Source organism: Eumetopias jubatus, unplaced genomic scaffold, assembly GCF_037043125.1.
Source record: "Eumetopias jubatus isolate StellerSeaLion01/CBP00866 unplaced genomic scaffold, mEumJub1_p1.0 scaffold_1, whole genome shotgun sequence".
Lineage (NCBI taxonomy): Eukaryota > Metazoa > Chordata > Mammalia > Carnivora > Otariidae > Eumetopias > Eumetopias jubatus.
The window spans coordinates 21643978-21666871 of record NW_028274807.1 but is presented as its reverse complement, the minus strand read 5'-3'; positions in this window follow the sequence as shown (position 1 = coordinate 21666871).

Below are 22894 nucleotides of genomic sequence, written 5' to 3'. Positions count from 1 at the left end.
CAGGGTCCTGGGATTGAGCCCTGCATCAGGCTCCCTGCTCCGTGGGAAGCCTACTTCTCCCTCTCCCACTCCACCTGCTTGTGTTCCCTCTCTGGCTGTCTTTCTCTCTGTCAAATAAATAAAATCTTAAAATAAAAACAAAAAACAAAAAAAAAACAAGTCCCATATCCCTGTGCTCCGGCAGGACTGCCATTCTTGGTCAAGCTTGCCTTAGTCTTAGCATGATGGGCCTCTTCCCCAGAAGACCAGCAGAAACCCCTGCCCCCACCACATCTCCTGACCAGAGAGTTCTACAGGGCTTCAGTTCTTGTGGAAGTAGTATCAGGTCTCACTTAAGAAGGAGACCAGAGCACACCTAGTTAAAACTAACCACATTCTAGCCAAGGACCAAATACTGCCCACTCTAGGCAAGGAAAGCCTCTACAGGTGAAGACAGAGCAGACAAAACACAATAGCAGAGTACACACAGGGTACACCTGAGACACCCTGAAGGGCCAGTCCCTGGACAATATATATCTCTCAGGAGCAGAAAACATAATGGGCTTTTCTAATGCAGAGAAGAAGGTAGAGACTTAGACAAAATGCCAAGAGGGAGAAATTTATCCCAAATGAAAGAACAAGATAAGGTCATGGCCAGAGATCTAAGTGAAACAGATACAAGTAACATACATGTTGGAGATTTAAAGCAACAATCATAAAGATACTCACAAGGCTTGAGAAAAAATGGAAGACTTCAGGGAAGCCCTTACCACAGAGATAATACATAACTGAGATTCAAACCAGACTTGATGTAATGAGCACGAGGATGGAAGAAGCAGGGGAATGAATAAGTGATATAGAAGATAAAATAATGGAAAATGATGAAGCTGAGCAAAAGAGAAAAAGAATTATGGAACATGAGATTAGATTTAGGGAACTCAGTGACTCCACCAAACATAGTAACATTGTATTATAGAAGTCCCAGAAGAAGAAGAGATAGAAAAAACATAAATTTTCTAATTTATGTAAGGAAATAATAGCTGAAAACTTCCCTAATCTGGGAAAGGAATCAGACATCCAGATCCAGGAGGCACAGAGAACTCCCATCAAAATCAATAAAAGCAGGCTGACATCAAGACACAGTGATAAAGAAAAAAATCCTAAAAGCAGCAAGACAAAAGAAGTCCCTAACTTACAAAAGATCCATAAGGCTAGCTGCAGACCTTGCAACAGAAACTTGGCAAGTCAGAAGAGAACGGCATGATATATTCAACATACTGAATGGGGAAAATTTGCAGCCAGGAATACTCCATCCGGTAAGACTAGCATTCAGAATAAAAGGAGAGATAAAGCATTTCCCAGACAAATAAAAACTGAAAGAAATATAAAGAGGACTCTGAGTGGAAAGGAAAGACCAAAAGTGACAAAGACAAGAAAGGAACACCTTGACCTTCAGCTTAATCTATAAAGTTCATATCACTAGGCACAACTTTTCACATTAATGGTTATCTCCTGCCTATAAAAATTTTGATTACATATGTTCACTTTTAGGTGTAGTCCAGCCCATAATGATTATTCAAGAAACTACTTTCCTTCTCCACTATACTTTTAACATTTCTCCTCCCCTGACTCAAGTATTTCTGTCCTTAACAAAGAAGAAAATTTACCATGAATCTACCTTACTCTCAGGATTTATACCAGGCTGGCTTTTTTATTTATTTGTAGCCAGTTATCTTTATTTTATTTTTTTGCCACCTATTATAGCTGATTAGGATATCTCTTTATTCAAATAACTCAAAATGTTGAGAATTGCATCTAATCTCCGTTAACTGAAAAGGTTGGGTTCTCTAAAAATACCTTTATCAAAATGATAATTGCACATGATATAAAACAATATGGTCTGCAAAACCTAGAATTAAAACAAAAAGGTGCCATCTCCTGCACATAATTTCTTTACCCAATTACTACTCTGTTGAGCCCACTTTTCAACATTTTTTAGCTGTATTTCCCTCTATTTTCTTTGCAGCATGCTCCATGTGTTTTATATTTTACTTAATGTTACTATCTACTAATGTTCTATGAAATATGGTGACTATTTATACTTGTACTCCCACTCATTCTCCCTCAGTTCTTTCCCCAAAGTTCTTTTAATATATTGCTATCATCTATGATAAAATTATATTTCATTTAGAGAGCTCTTATGACTATGTAAATATTATTCTATGATAAATAAGTAGTATTATTTCAATCACATTTGTTTTCCTGCAACTCTTTATTTGTCCCAAGCATCAATTACCAATGTTCTTTTCTTTCTTTTCTTTTCCTTTTCCTTTTTCTTTTTTCTTTCTTTCTTTCTTTCTTTCTTTCTTTCTTTCTTTCTTTCTTTCTTTCTTTCTTTCTTTCTTTCTTTCTTTCTTTCTTTCTATCTTTCTTCTTTCTTTCTTTCTTTCTTTCTTCTTTCTTTCTTCTTTCCTTCTTTCTTTTTCTTTCTTTCTGAGAGAGATTGAGATGGAAGGAGCGATCACATGTATGTGTGGTGGGGTTGAGCAGGGGAGGGGGTGACAGAGGGAGAGAGAGAGAGAATCTTAAGCAGGTTCCACACCCAACACAGAGCCCCACATGGAGTTTGATCTCCGGATCCTGAGGTCATGACCTGTGCTGAAACCAAGAGCTGGACATTTACCTGACTGAGCCACCCAAGTGCCCCCCAATATTCTAATTTTAATAATTTGCTTGGTTTTCTCCTCAAGACTATCTAATTGTTCTGTAAAACTTCAAACATAACTTCCAACAACTTGGTAAAACACCTCTCAAACCAATTTTGCAACAATTAAATACCAGATAACTTATAATCTGTGTATTCTTTGGTCCCTTTGAAACTTCTTTCTTGGAGTTCTCAATCCATCCTCTCACTCCAAAGTGGACTTGTGACTCTCTAGGAAAATTGCACAACTGTTGTCCTTTGACTTTATTTATTTATTTATTTATTTATTTTTGTCACTGGTCTAGGAATTTTCCTCTCTCGTATTCTAAATTGGATTCACTTTTTCCAAGATCCTATGTCTTTTTAATTATTGTACATTATTCATTCACTCCCTAAGAAAGCAGTAAATTTTGAGATTGTTAATTTTCTAAATATGATTATTCTACTTGCACACTTATTTTATAGTTTGACACATACAGAATTAAATATTAGAATTCACTGTCTCTTCTTGGTGATGTGATTTTTAGATCTGAGATTTTTATAGCTTATCCTTTTTTTAAATTTTATTTTATTATGTTAGTCACCATACATTACATCATTAGTTTTTGATGTAGTGTTCCATGATTCATTGTTTGTGTACACTTGCAGTGCTCCATGAAGTACGTGCCCTCCTTAATACCCATCACCACGCTAACCCATCCCCCCGCCTCTGTTTCTCAGAGTCCATAGACTCTCATGGTTCGTCTCCCCCTCTGATTTCCCTCCCCTTCATTTTTCCCTTCCTACTATCTTCTTCTTTTTTTTTTTAACATATAATGTATTATTTGTTTCAGTGTGATTCAGTGTGATTATTTGAATCAGTATTATTTGAATCAGACTGTGATTCATCAGTCTTACACAATTCACAGCGCTCACCATAGCACATACCCTCCCCAATGTCCATCACCCAGCCACTGCACCGCTCCCACCCCCATCACTCCAGCAACCCTCAGTTTGTTTCCTGAGGTTAAGAGCCTCTTATGGTTTGTCTCCCTCTCTGGTTTCATCTTCTTTCATTTTTGCCTCCCTTCCCTTATGCTCCTCCTGAATTGTTTCTCAAATTCCTCATATCAGTGAGATCATATGATAATTGTCTTATTTCGCTTAGCATATGAAATTGACTTATTTCGCTTAGCATAATACCCTCTAGGTCCATCCACGTTGTTGCAATGGCAAGATCTTTTTGATGGCTGCATAATATTCCACTGTATATATATACCACCTCTTCTTTATCCATTCATCTTTTGATGGACATCTTGGCTCTTCCCATAGTTTGGCTATTGTGGACATTGCTGCTATAAACATTGGGGTGCACATACCCCTTTGGATCACTACATTTGTATCATTGGGGTAAATACCCAGTAGTGCAATTGCTGGGTCATAGGTTAACTTTATTTTCAAATTTCTGAGGAGCCTCCATACTGTTTTCCAGAGTGGTTGCACCAGCTTGCATTCCTACCAACAGTGTAAGAGGGTTCCCCTTTCTCCGCATCCTCACCAACATCTGTCCTTTCCTGACTTGTTAATTTTAGCCATTCTGACTGGTGTGAGGTGGTATCTCATTGAGGTTTTGATTTGGATTTCCCTGATGCCGAGCAATGTTGAACACTTTTTCATGTGTCTGTTGGCCATTTGGATGTCTTCTTTGCAAAAATGCCTGTTCACGTCTTTTGCCATTTCTTGATTCTATTATTTGTTCTTTGGATGTTGAGTTTGATAAGTTCTTTATAGATTTTGGATACTAGTCCTTTATCTGATATGTCATTTGCAAATATCTTCTCCCATTCTGTCGGTTGTCTTTTGGTTTTGTTGACTGTTTGCTTTGCTGTGCAAAAACTTTTTATCTTGATGATGTCCCAAGAGTTCATTTTTGCCCTTGTTTCCCTTGCCTTTGGCGATGTTTCTAGGAAGAATTTGCTGCGGCTGAGGTCAAACAGGTTGCTGCCTGTGTTCTCCTCAAGGACTTTGAAGGATTCCTGTCTCACATTTAGGTCTTTTGTACATTTTGAGTCTATTTTTGTGTGTGGTGTAAGGAAATGGTCCAGTTTCATTCTTCTGCATGTGGCTGTCCAATTTTCCCAACACCATTTGTTGAAGAGAATGTCTTTTGTCACTGGACATTCTTGCTTTGTAGAAGATTAGTTGACAATAGAGTTGAGGGTCATTTCTGGGCTCTCTATTCTGTTCCATTGATCTCTGTGTCTGTTTTTTGCCAGTACCATACTGTCTTGATGATTACAGCTTTGTAATAGAGCTTGAAGTCCAGAATTGTGATGCCACCAGCTTTGCTTTTCTTTTTCAACATTCCTTTGGCTATTTGGGTTCTTTTCGGGTTCCATACAAATTTTAGGATTATTTGTTCCATTTCTTTTAAAAAACATGATAGTATTTTGATAAGGATTGCATTAAGTGTGTAGATTTCTCTAGGTACCATTGACATCTTCACAATATTTTTCTTCCAGTCGATGAGCATGGAATGTTTTTCCATTTCTTTTTGTCTTCCTCAGTTTATTTCATGAGTGTTCTATAGTTCTCTGAGTACAGATTGTTTGCCTCTTTGGTTAGGTTTATTCCTAAGTATCTTATGGTTTTGGGTACAATTGTAAATGGGATCGAGTCCTTAATTTCTCTTTCTTCTGTCTTGTTGGTGTATAGAAATACAGCTGATTTCTGTGCACTGATTTTATATCCTGCCACTTTACTGAATCTTGTATGAGTTCTAGCAGTTTTGGGGTGGAGTCTTTTGGGTTTTCCACATAAAGTATCATATCATCTGCAAAAAGTGAGAGTTTGACTTTTTTGCCAATTTGGATGCCTTTTATTTCTTTTTGTTGTCTGATTGCTCAGGCTAGGACTTCTAGTATTATGTTGAACAGCAGTGGTGATAGTGGACATCCCTGCCATGTTCCTGACCTTAGGGGAAAAGCTCTCAGTTTTTCCCCTTTGAGAATGATATTCACTGGGGATGACTTATCCTTTTTATACTGGCCTTTTTCCATTCAGTAATCCTTATGAATTTTCTCTTTATGCTGATAATGAATTTCAAGTTTATTTGTCTTTGTATGGTTTTTTTTAAACATTCCTTGTAGATTGGATGCATGCCACACTGTCTCAATTTAGAAATTCCTCCAATTTTTATACTTTTAATTTGAAAGTAATTATAAATTCACAAAATGTTGCAAGAACTGCACATAGCATTCCAAGGAATCTTTGCCCTGCTACCCCTGAATGGTGATATCTTCTGTAGTTGTAACAAAATATCAAAACTAGAAAACCAACATTGGTATGTTACTATTAACTAGGATAAGATCTTATATAGTTTTCACCTTTTAAATTAATATACACTTGTGTGTGTGTGTATGTATATATGTGTGTGTAGTATGCATTGTTCTGTGTAATTTCATCCCTTATATTGATTTGTGGAACCATCAGCATAATCAAGATCCTGAACTGTCCCAAAACCACACAAAAACTCAATTGTGTTCTTTTGTATTCATTTCAACTGCCTTTCCTTGTCCAGCAATTTGATCTCTATCTCTATAGATGTATTATATATGTAAATATTACTAATATCTTTGCATCTTCACCAACATTTGTAGTATTACTACTTTTAAGTGTTCTAATAGATGTGCAGGAATCCTGCTCTAGTTTTGAAAAATATAAAGATATTTCTTCACTATTTTTTTATATTCTCTTTTTTGGAATTCCCTTTATTCAGATGCATTGATTGCACTGATCACCTTGTTTTCTTAAATTTTTGTTCTATCCATCTCCTCCCCTCCCCTCCCTTCTCCTCTCCTCTCTTCAGCTCTTGGTAAAATCTAGGATAAGTTCTCAACTTTATTCTAACCAAAGCTTTATCTTTTTTTGTTTCCAACATATTATGTGCCTTTCTTATGTAGAATCAATAGCTGTAATAAACTTCCAAAGACCAGAAACTGCCCATCTAGACAGTTAACATATTTACACATGTATCACATCTATCAAAATTCAGCCTCATGGTAAAATGTGACTTACTGTATACCTGAATGTGGTGGGGGGAGCACATAATGTAGTTGTCAGGGCTGAGAAGAGGGATGGGGAAGCATGCTAGTGGGTGTGAGGTTTCTTTTTGAGAGTGATGAAAATGTTCTAAAATTAGGTTGTGTTAATGGTTGCACAACTCTGTAAATATATAAAAAAACTATTGAATTGCACACTTTAAGGAGGTTAATTTTATGGTATGTGAATTATAGCTCAATAAAGTTGTTTTTTAAAAAGCATATAGCACCAATAATGAAAAATTCCACTTACAATGGACTCCTCTAGGCCGAAATTCTTCCCAAATCTCTTAATGTTCCATAGCCATGAAATTCTTATTATTAATCTCACAGGAAGACCAATCAATTTTCTATTCAGTTGGGTACCACTTCTCAGTCACAATCCTTGCATTTTGGGATGGGAGAGCAGGCAGATGGGCAGATACTACATAAGGGAATGGCAGTAAACTACACATGCCCAATTCCTTGTCAGAAATGCACTGATCAGATTGAGCACTCCGTCTTACTATGGAAGGAATAAATGAGGGATGGAAAGAAAATAGAAATGTTAGTGGACAGCTTTTCCCATGGAAGGAATCATAGAAATAGTGAATACTTATTTCTCCTAATCTTGATTACTTCTTGCCTTGACTATGGTATGCATTCAGTATTCAACTGACTGGTGATATTATTAGCAAAGATATGCTATATTCTGCACTTTTGGAAAAAAGAAAAGTTACAAATTTTGACAGCCATCATATACTTCTGCTATCCATATCTAAACAAACATGTCAATAATATCTCTCTCTATTAATTATTTGGGATATATCTTTTAAATCTAGCTTTTCTTCATGGTTCAATCTTCTGCTTGCTCTACCTATCTCCCTCTCCTTCTCTCAAACCAATGTTTATAATGTATAATTTTGTTACATAACTTATACTATCACATTTGCTTAAAATCTCTGCATGGATGACTCCTATTTCACCTCCAAGCATTTATTCTGAACATGAAAATTCATGTCTGAAACTGTTTGCCAAAAATAAGTGTAAATATCCTGCTAGACTATAATTCAACCTGTTAAAAACTAAATGAATTGCCTTCTTTTCTAAATAAATTTGTCCTTTCATTTTGTAATGCCTTTCATTTTCTAATAAGATATCCAATGGCTCATCGTTTCATCATTTTTCAAGGTGTTCAAGCCAAAAACCTTGATATCACTGTTCAGTCATTTCTTCTCTTCAATATTCTTATTTTCTCAATCACAGTGTTATCTTATTTTGTCTCTGAACTGTCACACTTAATTTCAAGCTCCTTACTGCCGTTATCACAAATGTTGCACATTCTATATATCTCCTCAGTATTCTTCACTTGGATAATTTCTAATGTCCTGTTTCTTTGTAGCTTTGAAAATTAACCTTGTTAGTTCATTCTTAATACTGCTGGCAAAATCCAATTAGCCCACTTGCATATTTGAAATCTCTATTTCCTATGGAATACAGCCTACATTTCTAATACATGTCCTTCCACTATCAGGCCAAATTGCTACTTCCTATATGTGAAGTATATTTCTAAATGACTTACAAATACATGTTCCTTTTACTTTTCACATTTGTGGAACCTAACCCATGCAAAACTATTTATTTATTTAAACCATGAGAGACTATGGACTCTGAGATACAAACTGAGGGTTCTAAAGGAGAGGGAGGTGGGGGGATGGGTTAGCCTGGTGATGGGTATTAAAGAGGGCATGTTCTGCATGGAGCTCGGGGTGTTATGCACAAACAATGAATCATGGAACTCTACATCAAAAACTAATGATGTAATGTATGGTGATTAACATAACATAATAAAATAAAATTTTAAAAAAGGTGGTTGGCTGTGGGGTTGGCAATTCAGCAATTAAGGTTGCACTGTCTTTAGAAAATTTTTTAAAAAGTCACAAAAAAAGTCACATTAGTATCAATAAACGTTTTTTTAAATAAAAAAATAAAGTAAGTATTGCTTTTCTCATAGGTTATGCACTAAATATTCATTTCTCCCCAGACTGCATATATACAAAAATTACAATCTAATCCCCATTGTGATAGTATTTGAAGTTGGAGACTTTGGGAAGGGATGAGGTCATGAAGGTTGAGCCTTCATAGATGGGATTAGTGCCCTCATACAAGAGACCCCAGAGAGTTCTCACATCCCTTCCACCATGTGAGGAAACAGCAAGAAGACAGACATCTATGAACCAGGAAGCAGGCCCTTACTGGACATTGAATCTGTTGGTGCCTTGATCTCAAATTTCCCCCAGACTCCACAACTGTGAGAAATACATTTCTGTTGTTTATAAGCCACCCAGTGCATGGTATTCTGCAATAGCAGCCTGAACAAACTAAGAAAACATCACACTTTCTTATATTTAGATAAATCTTCAAGTTTTCATATGGCACATTATAAAGGTTAAATTAGATTGTTTTTAAGATTTTATTTATTTATTTAACAGAGAGAGAGACAGTGAGAGCAGGAGCACAAGCAGGGGGAATGGGAGAGGGAGAAGCAGGCTTCTGGCCAAGCAGGGAGCCCAATGCAGAGCTCAATCCCAGGATCCCAGGGTCATGACCTGAGCCAAAGGCAGATGCCTAATGATTGAGCCATCCAGGCACCCCTAGAAATTCTTTTCTTGTCAGATTTAAAATGGACCTGGGTCACACTGATTCTGAGCTTGTGAGCTCAAGTATAGATTACGTTATACATCCAGGCCTGAAATTTACAGAAATGTTACAATGGGATTGCTGTAACTGGTCAAGAACTCTGGGAATTTCAATCCTGGTTTTGTCACAAAGTTGTTCTATGACCTTGGTAAGTTAATCTATGTCTATATATTTTTATAGAAAAGATCTCTGTTGTACCTAGGCACTGTGATAAACATGTCATCACAATACAGTGTAATGCACAAGGAAAATCACAGATCCTCAAAATATATGATCTGAAAGAGAACATGAGAGAGTATCTGGTTTATACTTTGGAACTCAAACAGTACTACACATAAACTACCAGTCAAATCATGTCAGATTCAATGCCGACTGTGGATGGAGTCTTAGGCAAGAAACATCTATTTTAAAATTTTAATAAAAATTATTTCCTGCACAGTTTGATCATTAATTATAAAATTTAGTAGCAATGTTCAATTATATATGTTGTTTACTCATTTTTTCTTATATTTTTAAACTCTATTTTACATGCATCCAATAAAATGTTATGTCTTTCAAGGTGGATTGTTAAATGCACACTTCTTCAATGTTTTCTTCAAAAGTCTGATTTAAGATTTTACCTGTCTTTATATCTTTTCCCAATAATATCTAAGATTTTGCCTTCATTTACACTAGAACTCCAGTCACAAACGTGGTGGTTTATATCTGATCGTAGCAAACACCCTGAGTTCAGAAAGACTTAGATTTTGCTCTCAGGCATGTAGGTCTTGAAGAAATTACATCTTAGGACAACTTTATTGAATTCAGACTCATATAGCCACCTTCAGCATTCAGTATTCCTAAAAGGTTGTTTTCAGTTAATCAATGTGTTCTTTTATCAACGTTCACATGTATGTTTTCTTTATAATTCTGCATCATGTAGCCTTATGCTAAACTTTTTAAACATCCATTTGATTATAAAGAAATAATGGAGGGTGTGGGAGGGATGGGGTGGCTGGGTGATGGACATTGGGAAGGGTATGTGCTATGGTGAGTGCTGTGAATTGTGTAAGACTGATGATCACAGACCTGCACCCTGAAACATATAAAACAATATATGTTAATAAAAAATTAAAAAGAAAGAAATATTATGGTTTAGCTGAATTAGTTAATTTAGAAAAAGGGTGTTAGCCAATTTAAGGAAAAATTCCTTGCTGGGCAAACACTCACTTAATCCCAATTACGCTTGTTTGGCATTTGAAAATCGACCATTACACAGTTTGGATTTATGAGACAATGACAGTACTGGTAGTAATTCTGGATTAAAAGCTGAATTCACTTATTTACGAAATATAGGTACATTTTGAGTATGAGAAGTTAAAGAAATATATGAAATTATCAAGCCTTAACTATGTAAACTTCCTATTCACTAAATTCTTGGTATTCTGAGCACTATCCCTTACTACTTAAATAATTCACTAATGCACACACCACTCTTTGACTTCTACTTTATCAGGGTATAATATATACATATAATAAAATATCTATATTAAGTGAGGAGTACATTAAGTTTTGACAAATGTACTCACTTGTATGATTACTATTCCTATAGGTTTCAGAATATTTTCATAGACTTGAAAATTCCCTCCTGCTCGATTTGTAGTCAGTGTCATACCCATTCCTTGCCTGGAGGGTGTTTTGGTATCTATTTAGTATCTGTCTGGCAGTCGAGATTAGTTTTATCTGTGTTAGCATTTGTTTTGCTTATTGAATCTGTCGGTTTATGATTTTCACCTCATAAGGGATTTTAGCCATCAGTTGTGTCAGTTATCATTAGTTTCATCATCAGTTTTATTTTACAAATGAGGATATTAAGATTCCAAATGTTTAAGTGGTTTGTCTTTGAGTCTATGACTGGTCAGAATCAAAGTCAATCTCAGTAGCTCATCCTTCTAACTCCTTGACCTAGTGTTCCTCATCTTGATTACACTTTATGAGTCACAAATAATGGAAAACTAATATGATGAAAATTTCAGTCATAATTTCTCCCTATACTATCCTGAATATTTAGGAAGCAGAATGAAGTGCTCTCTTCTCCACTCTATATTTTTAAGAAAATTTCTTCATCTGCAGAACTTACGTATCAAATATAGACTGAGATTCAAATAGTAATCATAAACATTTAATTCTACCAATTTGGATGATTTTTGGTGCTAGTCATGATTGACACACAAGTTTTCTTCAGTGATGCTATGAGAATAGCCACTAATATATTGTCCTGAAAAAAGTCACATAAATCAGGCAGACCATAACTGCCTTTACATGTTTTTTTTAAGATATTATTTATTTGTTTTCAGAGAGAATGAGAGAGAAAGAGAGCACAAGCAGGGGGAGTGGTGGGCAGAAGAGAAGCAGGTTCTCCCCTGAGCAAGGAGCCCGATGCAGGACTAAATCCCAGGAACAAGGGATCATGACCTGAGCCAAAGGCAAATGCTTAATGGACTGAGCCAACCAGGGGTCCCTTGTTACATGTTTTAAAAATCTATCAAATAACTGCTTCTTTGCCAAAGTTTACTCTTTTTAAATTAATAATAAGATATAGTCACTTAGCTTTTTTATTAGAATTACAGCCAAGGAGAAGACAATTTTGTGTAAACTAAACTTGATTTCAAAAATTTATTTATATCTTAAAATCAGAATGCATCCTGACAAATATTTTTAAATATATTAAGACTGAAAATAATAAATAGAAAAGGGAATTCTGAAATTGACAATGTGCAAAAGAACATATTAAATAATACTAACTACTAGGTATCAAATAACATTGAAATATTGGAGAAAAAGATTTTGAGCTTGTAGGTTGTAATACCTTATTAAGAAGCATGAGGCATTTTCTCCTCACTAATTCCCTTTTGCTTGTATGGCTAAATATTCTTCTTCTACTCTTCATTCATCTGGGCACAAGAACTGAGTTTGAAGTAAAATATATGAAATTTATTTTTAACTATTTAAACTATTTATATTTATTTTAAACTTTTCTTACTGAGACTCTAATATGTACCATGGCTTGCATTGGGTTCAGACATACAGAAAAGAGAAAATCTCACAGAACATTCATGATAACATATCTCGAGAAGGAAGCACACAGAAAACTAGAATAAAAGCAAATGATCAAATTATACTTTTTGAATGGAAGAATAAAAAGCTGAGACCTGAAAAATGAGTATGAGTTAACCAGCTGAAGAGTGGCGACAAATACATTCCAGGTGGTGACTTTCTCCAAACATACATCTACAGAAGAATTAACTACTCGGTCATGAAGAGCACCACTCTTATCCCAGAAAAATGGGCATTCACTTGGAAATGAAAATTACAAATAAACATACTTATCTGAAACTTAGAGGAGATTCATGTGGAAAAATATGAATTTGAGAATTAAGTTCCAATTTATATTGGGAGCCACATAAATAATGGGACTGCTTAAAAAATGAAATTTTAACATTTGAAACAAAGAATATCTAATTCTGATTCCTAAGGAACTTTACCAGTTAGAGGACACATAGAGTAGAAGGGGCCCATAAGGCCATCAGGGAAGGAATGGCTGAGGCATGGCCTATAGCAGTAATGTAAGTGGGGGAAGAAAGAAAAAATGTATTTTCAAAAATTTGGAGTTTTTTACAGAAAAATTACAGAGTTCAACTCTGTAGAATGATGTGAGAGGAGGAGAGAAAAACACATATTAGACTTTGGAAATTGGAATGCTAGAAAATGTTAGTGAGAACAGCTTTGTTCAAATGATATATGCCAAATTATGACTGGAATAGACTGAGAGTTAGAAACAAGGTGGTGAAGCAGAGATATTGTGGGACAACACTCTATCAGGAAGTTTCTATGCTGGGAGAGTAAGCTGATGGGCAGGAGCCAGATATTGGGTCAGGACAGTTTTAGCTTGCTTTACAAGGAGGTATATCATTACACATCTACAAAGCTGATAGACTGATCCCATAAAAAGGAGGCTTGAAGGTGCAAAAGCAGGAGGAAACAATTAATGAAAGTCATTCTTGAAATGGTGAAATAAAAGAGCACAAGTGGAGGTTTTGATCTTGTATAAGAGGAGAAAAGAAGTAGTGGGTCATTAAGGCAAATTTGTAGACGTGGTAATGGATTAAGTAGTGAGGACTGTTTGATAAATGGCGTTTAATCTCTGAAATGTGAGGTAATGTCATGACAAAACAAGTTTGGCAATTTTTGTAGAGAAAGTATGAAATAACTGCAGAGAGTAGGGTTTTTCCCCCTTTAGCTATGCTAAACCGGGGACTTCTATATTTCAGACAACAATAGCTGCCCATAATTATTATGGCCTTGAAAATGGCGCATGAGGAAGAGAGAATTGAAGAGAACATTGGGAACAACTTTAGATATGAACTCTCCTTTGCAAAACCAAGTAATGCCAGAATTATTGAACTCCAGTGTAGTTGTTTCTGTCTTAATCTACCTTTTTTTTCACTTTCTTTGTAATTTTGTTGTAAAAAAAAAGTGCACTTGGGTGCAATGTGCATACACGTACACGTACACACACATACACACATGCAATGTAGGACCACTGCATTGGAAGTGAATTTTCATAAGACTAGTGATTTTTTGCAGGCCACCAACAGAAACAATAATAAGGATAATGTCATACTGAATACCTTATACTCTTGGATTCATTAGTCTTAAAATGATCTTTGGGTGCTACAATTTTTCATGCCCACGTTTCTGTGCTTTTTCAATCCACATAGTCGCTTTTAAAAACGGACAGCATGCTGTACTTTGTAATATCCCACTGGTGCCCAGAGTTGTTTCATCAAGTGTTCACTATTGGCCTTTCTCATGGATATTTTTGGCCTAAAAATAATGAACAGGTGGTGTGGAGGTAAGAAGCCATGTGGGTGTTAATGTGGCATTGCTTTCTGTAGAACAAGAGGAAGCATTTTCAGAATTTCAGGCTGCCAATATACTTAGTTGGCACCTGCAGTCCAAACTGGAACACCATTTTGAGAGCAGGACTGTTGCCATCATAACAGATGGTTACGGAATTGACAGCCAAGTGATCATGTATGTACATCAGTTGTGGGTGTTGAAAGCAAGCTGCTCATTTAAGAAGGTCAAACAGCAGTCTGTCCGGAGATTCCACAAATAATATTAAGAGGGATAGTTCTCATATTCTATTACTTACCTTCTTCCTTATTCTCTTATACTTAGATGACTCAGGCTGAAAATTTTATATTGTAATTGACAGAACTCAGTGGCATAGCAGATGCCCTGAATCTGGAATAAGTAAAACAACTCTGATAGCCAAAAAAACAAAAAGGCTTAAATGTCACATAAAATGAAAGGGAGTTGTGGGTAAATTACATGTAATATATTCTTTTTAAATAGGATGCGTGGTCTGGTAAATTTATTCTCAAACAGCTCTTAAGGTTCTAGTAAACTGGTCTGGCTTATTATTTTAATAAATAATTTTGGAAAATTAGCACATTATAGACCCTGTGAAAGATCTATAGAGCATTGTTTCAGCCACTTTTTTCCCCTAAATAAGCTAAATTCAAATACTACTAATCTACAATGGTATATATTAAGTCATCCAATTTCACATGGATTATCAAAAATATTATAAGACATACAAGAAACTATATGCCTTTCAATAACTTATATTCAAGTTTCTTTAACCAACACTATTTTTATAAAAGAATAAATGAACACATAGCAGTTATCTGTGACAGACAAGTCTGCAAGATGCTTTCCTCTCCAGTTATCCCCAAATTCTATTATCCACATGACCTTCTTACATTTCCTCTCTCTCAGTACTGGAAGACCTGTTGCTTATTCTAACCAGTAGACAATGACAAAGGTGATGTCAAATTTCCTTCAACATCTCATTACATAATTTGTTACTTGCTAGTGGACTTGCTTTATTGCCTTTTTGTTTTTCATGTTTTGAAGAAACAAATGGCCACAGTTGAGAGGTCAGTGTGATAAGGAATTGAAGTTACCTCTGTCCACAGCCAGCTAGGAAGTAAGGGAGACCTCGGGCTGATAGCTAGCCAAATAATGAGTCTTGCACTCCAGAAGACTGCAAGCAACTGAATCCTGCCAGTAACCATGTGAGGTTGGAACCTGATCTTTCTTCAAACTAGCCTTAGGAGAACTCCCAGCTCTGGCTGATACCTTGATTGCAGACATCGGCGATGCAGAAGCAAAGTACCAAATTAATTCATGCCTGGATTCCTGACTCTCGGAAACTGAAATAACAAATGTGTGTTGATTTAAACCACGAAATTTGTGGTAATTCATTATGCAGAAATTTGCAACTAATACATTGTTTATTAATAAATTAATGACATTTTCAGGTAATGAATGTACTATAAGGAGCAGCAATGGCAAAAAGAATTGCATAGAAGAGATTGTCTTTAAAATGATAGAGTAGGTGGTGTCTGACCCTAGAAGGCAGAAGAAAGTAGGATCCATAAAGAAAATACCATGCATGTTTGGAAGAATGCTGATTTGGAGATAAAAATGAAAATTTCTGCCCCAAATGACTCCACACTTTTGTCAATTTTCTTATATTTGTATTATCATCAATTTTCAGAGTCACTGGTATGTAGTAGACTCTCAATAAATTTAAAAAAATAATTGCAAAATAATGGAAAACTGGTATGTACATGAGTTTATGATAGAAAATAATACTTACCTGCTGACTCAGGCAACAAACAATCTCACCATGAGATTATTTGGTGAACAATTGGTTAAATAAGATTGAATGTTTTGTGTTAACAACTGTTATGAGAATAACTGACATTTACTTGGTATTTCCTTTGGATAAATAATAAGCAAGTGTTTTATGTGCATTACTACATTTACAATGTGCAACAATCCTATGAGCCACTATTTTATTGCAATATAGCTATAAGTATGGACATGTTGATTGTATAGTAGCTCTCGTTTTTGTAAGAAGATGGGCTGGAGTTTAATTTCAGGGTTGTCTGATTTCAAAGACAGTGTTCTTAACCACTACAAAAAGCCAGGCAAATAAGGGAAGAATACAAAGCTAGATAATATAATTTTAAATTAGTGAAAATAAAAAGAATTAAAAAGCACACGTGTGTTATAAGCATAGCTCTCACTATAGAATTAGTAATTAAAAAATACTTTTTTATTTTTTTAAAGATTTTGTTTATTTATTTGAGAGAGAGAATGAGAGAGAGAGAGTACATGAGGGGGGGAAGGTCAGAGGGAGAAGCAGAATCCCCGCTGAGCAGGGAGTCTGATGCGGGACTCGATCCTGGGACTCCAGGATCATCACCTGAGCTGAAGGCAGTTGCTTAACCAACTGAGCCACCCAGGCACCCTAAAAAATACTTTTATCTCTAAAGTAAGAATTGTTTACCGAATAACCTAATTTTTCCACTGTGAAATTCCATAATTCTAGAGTATATGAAGCCCATTTTGAGATTTATGAGTAAGGAATTCATATGTATGTGTGTATTTACACATATATATGTATATTTACACATATATATGTATAAATATATATTTTATACACACATATGAGTATAAAATATATAATATGTAAAATATATAAATATGTATATTTATATATATATACACACACACACTTTTTTAAGATTTTGAATTAAATGCTACACTGGAGGTTATATCACTTTATATCCCACTACACTATTTCATTTGACAATCAGAAGGGCTTTTTAAAATAATTTGTTTTGGGTACAGTAGAAATAAAAGATTTTATGTTCTAGAAAAGCAGGGACAAATGACAGTGAATGTTTCTTAAAAGGAGATGGGAAGGACAAATCATAATGCAGGTAAAAGTATTGTGCTTTAATCAAAGGGACATATACTTCATTGTTGCAGAGGGAAGTGAGGAGAGCTGCAGTTATGAATATCAGTATGAGAACTTTGGGGAAATACTATATTATTCATTTTATTTGTACTTTTACATATTTAGTACATAAGTTTATAGGGAGGGAAGGAAAAGAAAAGGATATAGTTTGAACTGACCTGAAATAATTAGGAACAGTGGACAAAGAACAAGTTTCTAGAGGATCAGAAAAAGGAGAAGGAAGGGAAAAATGAAGGGCGGGATCAGAGGGGCATAGGAACTATGAGAGACTATGGACGTTGAGAAACAGAGGGTTCTAGAGGGGAAGGCGGTGAGGGGATGGGTTAACCCAGTGTTGGGTATTAAGGAGGGCACATAATGCATGGAGCACTGGGTGTTATGCACAAACAATGAATCATGGAACACTACATCAAAAACTAATGATGTATTGTATGGTGACTAATATAATAAAATTAAATTAAATTTAAAAAATAACATGACTAAAACTAGTTGTCATTAGTGTCTACAAATGTATAGTACTGTAGTGCCTATTTGATTTTTTCCATCAGCATTTTTTTGTATAAGGGCAGGTTTAGAGAACTTACTTAGAGTGATTTTAAACATAAATTAGTATTTCTTGGAAAGTTAAAAATGAAAGAAGCACAAGGAAATTAAAACAGTGAAAAAGAAATGGCCCATGAATTTCAGTTGTATATAAAGAAAGTCTGTAGCCTGTGATGATAAAAGACTTTCGTTAGAGATTAAGATATTTAACACAATAACTTCAAGGATGCTTTAGTTCCACATGATCCAGCATGTGACTCTAGGATGAATGACAAAAATCTAGGAGAAAAAGTTATTTCTAGGAGATGATAATTTTTATCAAGTATATGAAGGCATCCTCATGGATTAGAGAGGGATTCTGTAGATCAGGTATGAAGATAGTAGATGAATAAAGATAATATCCATAAGAAAGAATGATTACACCATGAAGAACTGTAAAAAGAAGTATATTCAGATGGCAGAATCATTAAAGAATAGTGATTTTTGCAAAAGGATGGAGAAAAAATAGTTTGGGAATAAGAAACAAAGTGATCCTATATCACAACATGAGGTATATGGAACACGAGAAAATAAAGGGCCTCTATTTGAGTGGACTGAAAAGGAAGCAGTGTGCTTGGTTAAGAAATAAAGTTAAAAGAAGTTTTCAGACAAGAAAAGTTAAAAGCACAGTTGAAGATGTTGACATTGGAGAAACAGTGTTAGAGGAGTGTGGGAATGAAGAATAAACTCCATCGGGGAAATGGTAATTTAGTGGATTACCAGAGAGATAAGGATAAACTACAGGACTAAGTCTCCAAGAAATTTATCCGTTGTCCGTTGACCAAGAATAATAGTGATAAGCGTTGCAGTTGATTTAGATTTGATGTTTTCTTGCAAAATAGAGAGAACCTTTAGGTCTAATAAAATACAGCAAAAGCCTGGAAGAGACAGTCTGGAAGTTATGATATGGAGCTGGGCATTACTTTTCCTGAGTTAGTAGAGTCGAGGTTGTCACCACGAGTCAAATGTCTGGCAGGTGTGAGAAGACAGTGGATCCATCTGGCCATTACTCAGCTAATTCTTGTTGGGGCAGCATTTTGACAGGTTGGATATATTGGTTCACCTGATTTGCCATTTATCAAGTCCTGCTTTATCTGCAAAAGATGTTCCACGATTAGAAAATTTTCATTTTGTAAAATAAAAACAATAATAATTATCTCAGAGAGTTAGAGAGAATTACAAAAATGTATAGAAAAATTCTGAGGCAAAAAAAATTCTAAGGCTGAGAGAAAATTTGTATATCATGTGGTTCTACTCCTGGAGATGTTTGGCCAATTTGGTTGTAATAGGCCCTCCAAAATGGAGACATAATCAGTTAAAGATATAAGGAAAGCAGAAAGAAAACAAACATTAAGCTCAAAGAAAGAGCCAAGGTGTCTATAGACAGATGAATAGATAAAGAAGATGTGATATATATATACAATGGAATATTATGCAGCCATCTAAAGGAAGGAAATCTTGCCATTTGCAATGACATGAATGGAACTGGAGGGTATTATGCTGAGCCAAACTCTTTTTTAAAGAAAAACATATTTCCTGCTATTGAGAACTGAGAAAAAAATATTTCTCTTCTCAAAAAATGAGTTATCTTTATTTTTAAAAAATTTTAATAAAAAGAATTTCTTAATCAAAAAGTAAACATGCAATCATGATTGCAAAATTAAATGGTATGATTGCGGTTTAGTATCATGAATGAAACCTTAGAGCTTATTAACACCCTGTTTCTGAGGAACACAACTTAGTCTACTTCTACTTTCTTTTGAAAAAAGCCAATGAAATGTGGAAAGAGAATTCACAAGTGGACAATAAAAATGAGTTCTTTTTAAAAGAATCTGATTGAAAAGTTGAAAAATATCCTCTAACTTATTCCTACAAATGACAGGGAAAAATGTTTTAAAGTTTTACAAAATAATATGTAAAATGTCTCTTTTTTCTTTCTATGCATCAGTTTATTCACCACTAAAAATGGAATTACAAATAATACTTCATGGGATCATTGCAAGAATTAAATGTGGTTTTTAAAACTAGCTTAGCAGGTTGGTCATTTTTACTATAATTATAGACATTTTCCCTCCCATTAAATATTTGTCAGAGAATTCATGACTGCAAGATATTCCATCACATGGCTAAAGGTTAATTTCACATATTAATACCACATGCTAATTGACTTACTCAATCCAGAATAGACTTTTTTTTTAAGATTTTATTTATTTATTTAGCTGCCAGAGAGAGAGAGAGAGAGAGAGCGGAGAGGGACCACAAGCAGGGGGAGCAGGAGAGGGAGAAGCAGGCTTTCGGCCCAGCAGGGAGCCGGATGCGGGGCTTGATCCTGGGACCCCAGGATCATGACCTGAGCGGAAGGCAGTCACTTAACCAACTGAGCCACCCAGGTGCCCGGGAGGAGACTTTTTTAATAGTTCTTCATTTTAATTTTCCAGCACTACCTTATAATGCTTTAAAAAAAAATATTTTTAACTTTATTGAAGAATGATTAACAAATATAATTGTACTTATTTAAGGTGCACAATGTGATAATTTGATGTATATGCGAGGTATACATATATTTATTTATATATACAAATTATAAAATGATTACCAAGATCAAGACGATTAATACCTATATCATTTACTATGCCTTATGCTAATAATTTTAAAACTACTAAAATATTATTTAACAAATCAGTTGAGCTAGTGATTTGGTTGATATATCTACTTTTCTGTTTATCATGAATATATATAAATTTATATTTATATGCAATATAAAATTTAGAAGTTTCAGATAAATGGATAGATTATATGTTCTCTAGTAAATCCTTCATACATGTTTTATTAATTACATCAGGTATTTGATAAACTGGTATTTGGAACATTTGGAAGTTCAAGGTTGTTTTACATGGCAAGATGAGATTCTACTGAATGGCAAACAGAATTTCTACAATTCAAGAAATTGGAGGGTGGAGATTTTGTAATGCCTGTTAATGGCAGTTATACATGCTTTAGTAATCAGTGAGGCACAGGGAAGGGTTAAGTCCTTTCAGGAAAAAAAATAAGACCCTAACAAAAAGACCTTTTAAAGTTATGAACGCAGAATGGAAGTGTCCTAAGTGTAAGGTCTGAGCTTCCTCAGGAAACGAATCTAAGTGTGTTTATTCCAGTAATACTATTAATGAATACTCATAGCCCCCAAGTTCTATTACAGAGATTGGATGTAATTATTTTAAATTTGGAAAACATTCAAAGCATTGACCTAGTGTTTTTTTGTTTGTTTGTTTGTTTGTTTGTTTGTTTGTTTTTAATCAAATAAATCCTGGGCACCTGGGTGGCTCAGTCAGTTAAGCATCTGCCTTCAGCTCAGGTCATGATCCCAGGGTCCTGGGATCGAGTCCTGCATGGGACTCCCTGCTCAGTAGGGAGCTTCTCCCTCTACCCCCCACCCCCTGCTTGTAATGTCTCTCTCTCTCTCAAATAAATAAATAAAATCTTTTAAAAAATCCTTATAGTGGTCTCATTTAAGCAATATGAATGTGTTGAACCTTCAAGATGAAGGTTGTAAATTGGTTCCTCAAATAACTATTGTAACGGATGAAGATGAAATTCTGGAAAATAATTGGTAAAGAGGATGGTTTTGTTTTTGTTTTTTAGGTTTTCTTTGAATAATTAATTGTGATCCTGTTTTCAGACTCTAAGAGATCAAGAACAACTTGTTTTATTGGTTTGTTGAGGCCACTCTGTCATAGTGTAGGGCATAACACCATATAATGGGAATAAACACAACTACCAATTGTCCTAATTCTAATAGTAGAGGTGTTTGAGTTTGGCATTTCAAAAATTAGCATTACTATGAAATAATTTTTACCATTTAAAATAGAGAGTTATAAGGTAAAAATTTGAAGTATATTCTTATGTGTTGTTAGTGAAAAAATTGTCTGATTTGTAGAGACCACATTTTATATGATAGTGATAAAATTGGCAGGAGAACAGTGGGTGAAGCTGAGGTATATATCAAACAGACACAGAACAGACATTTGTAACCTACTGATATCAGAAATTTTGGTTTAGGAGACCTACATAGTGCCAGATTATAGCCCTAAATTTTAGTACACATATGCACCTTTACTCTTATTAGCAGTGGCATTCACTGCATGCATGTGAGTGTGTCTACAGGAGATAAGCTTTAAACCACTGTTTAACCAAATTTGAAACAGTGTTTCATTGAATTTAAAATGTCCTAAGGTATCTTTCAGAGGAAGAACTGTACATATCAATAGTCTTCATTTTTGGGGGGAAAAAAGTGTTTTCTTGAGCAGAAAATGGACATACCTGTGGCAGTTAGGCTTTTCTCTCCTGGGATGCTCACATTATCAGTCCCTGACTGCTTTTCATGTAGTACAGTGTTTTTTCACTCTCTTTAGATTCACAGTATGCTTTAGCTGGTTCCTGTGAGATTCCCGCTCACACGTAACTGAGAATGGATTTTGCACAACTACTCCTCTTGGAGCTACTTATTTCGTGAGAAATCCTAGGTCAGCAATGTGGGCAATATTTACTAGATGAACGGGTAATAATTTTATGTATTGACAGTTTAGCCACCCAAATACTATGGTAATTAAGAGACAATGAAGCAAAGTGCACCACCAAGCCAATGATACTATTTTTATGGAAAGAAACATTCTACATAAATACAAGAACTAATTTATCATTGAGTACTAATGTTGTCAAACAGATTTGTTGAGCCAAAACTTCTGCAAAGTTTGCAGAAATGCAGAATGATATGAATATTTTTATTGCCTAATTAGGTTTAAACATTAAATGACTTTTGCCAAATCTAGACCTCAGTGCTTTCTTTTCATTTCACTTCTTTTTTTTATTTTATTATTTTATGTTAATCACCATACATTACATCATTAGTATCGAAAATCTATAAAGAACTTATCAAACTCAACACCCAAAGAACAAATGATCCAATCAAGAAATGGGCAGAAGACATGA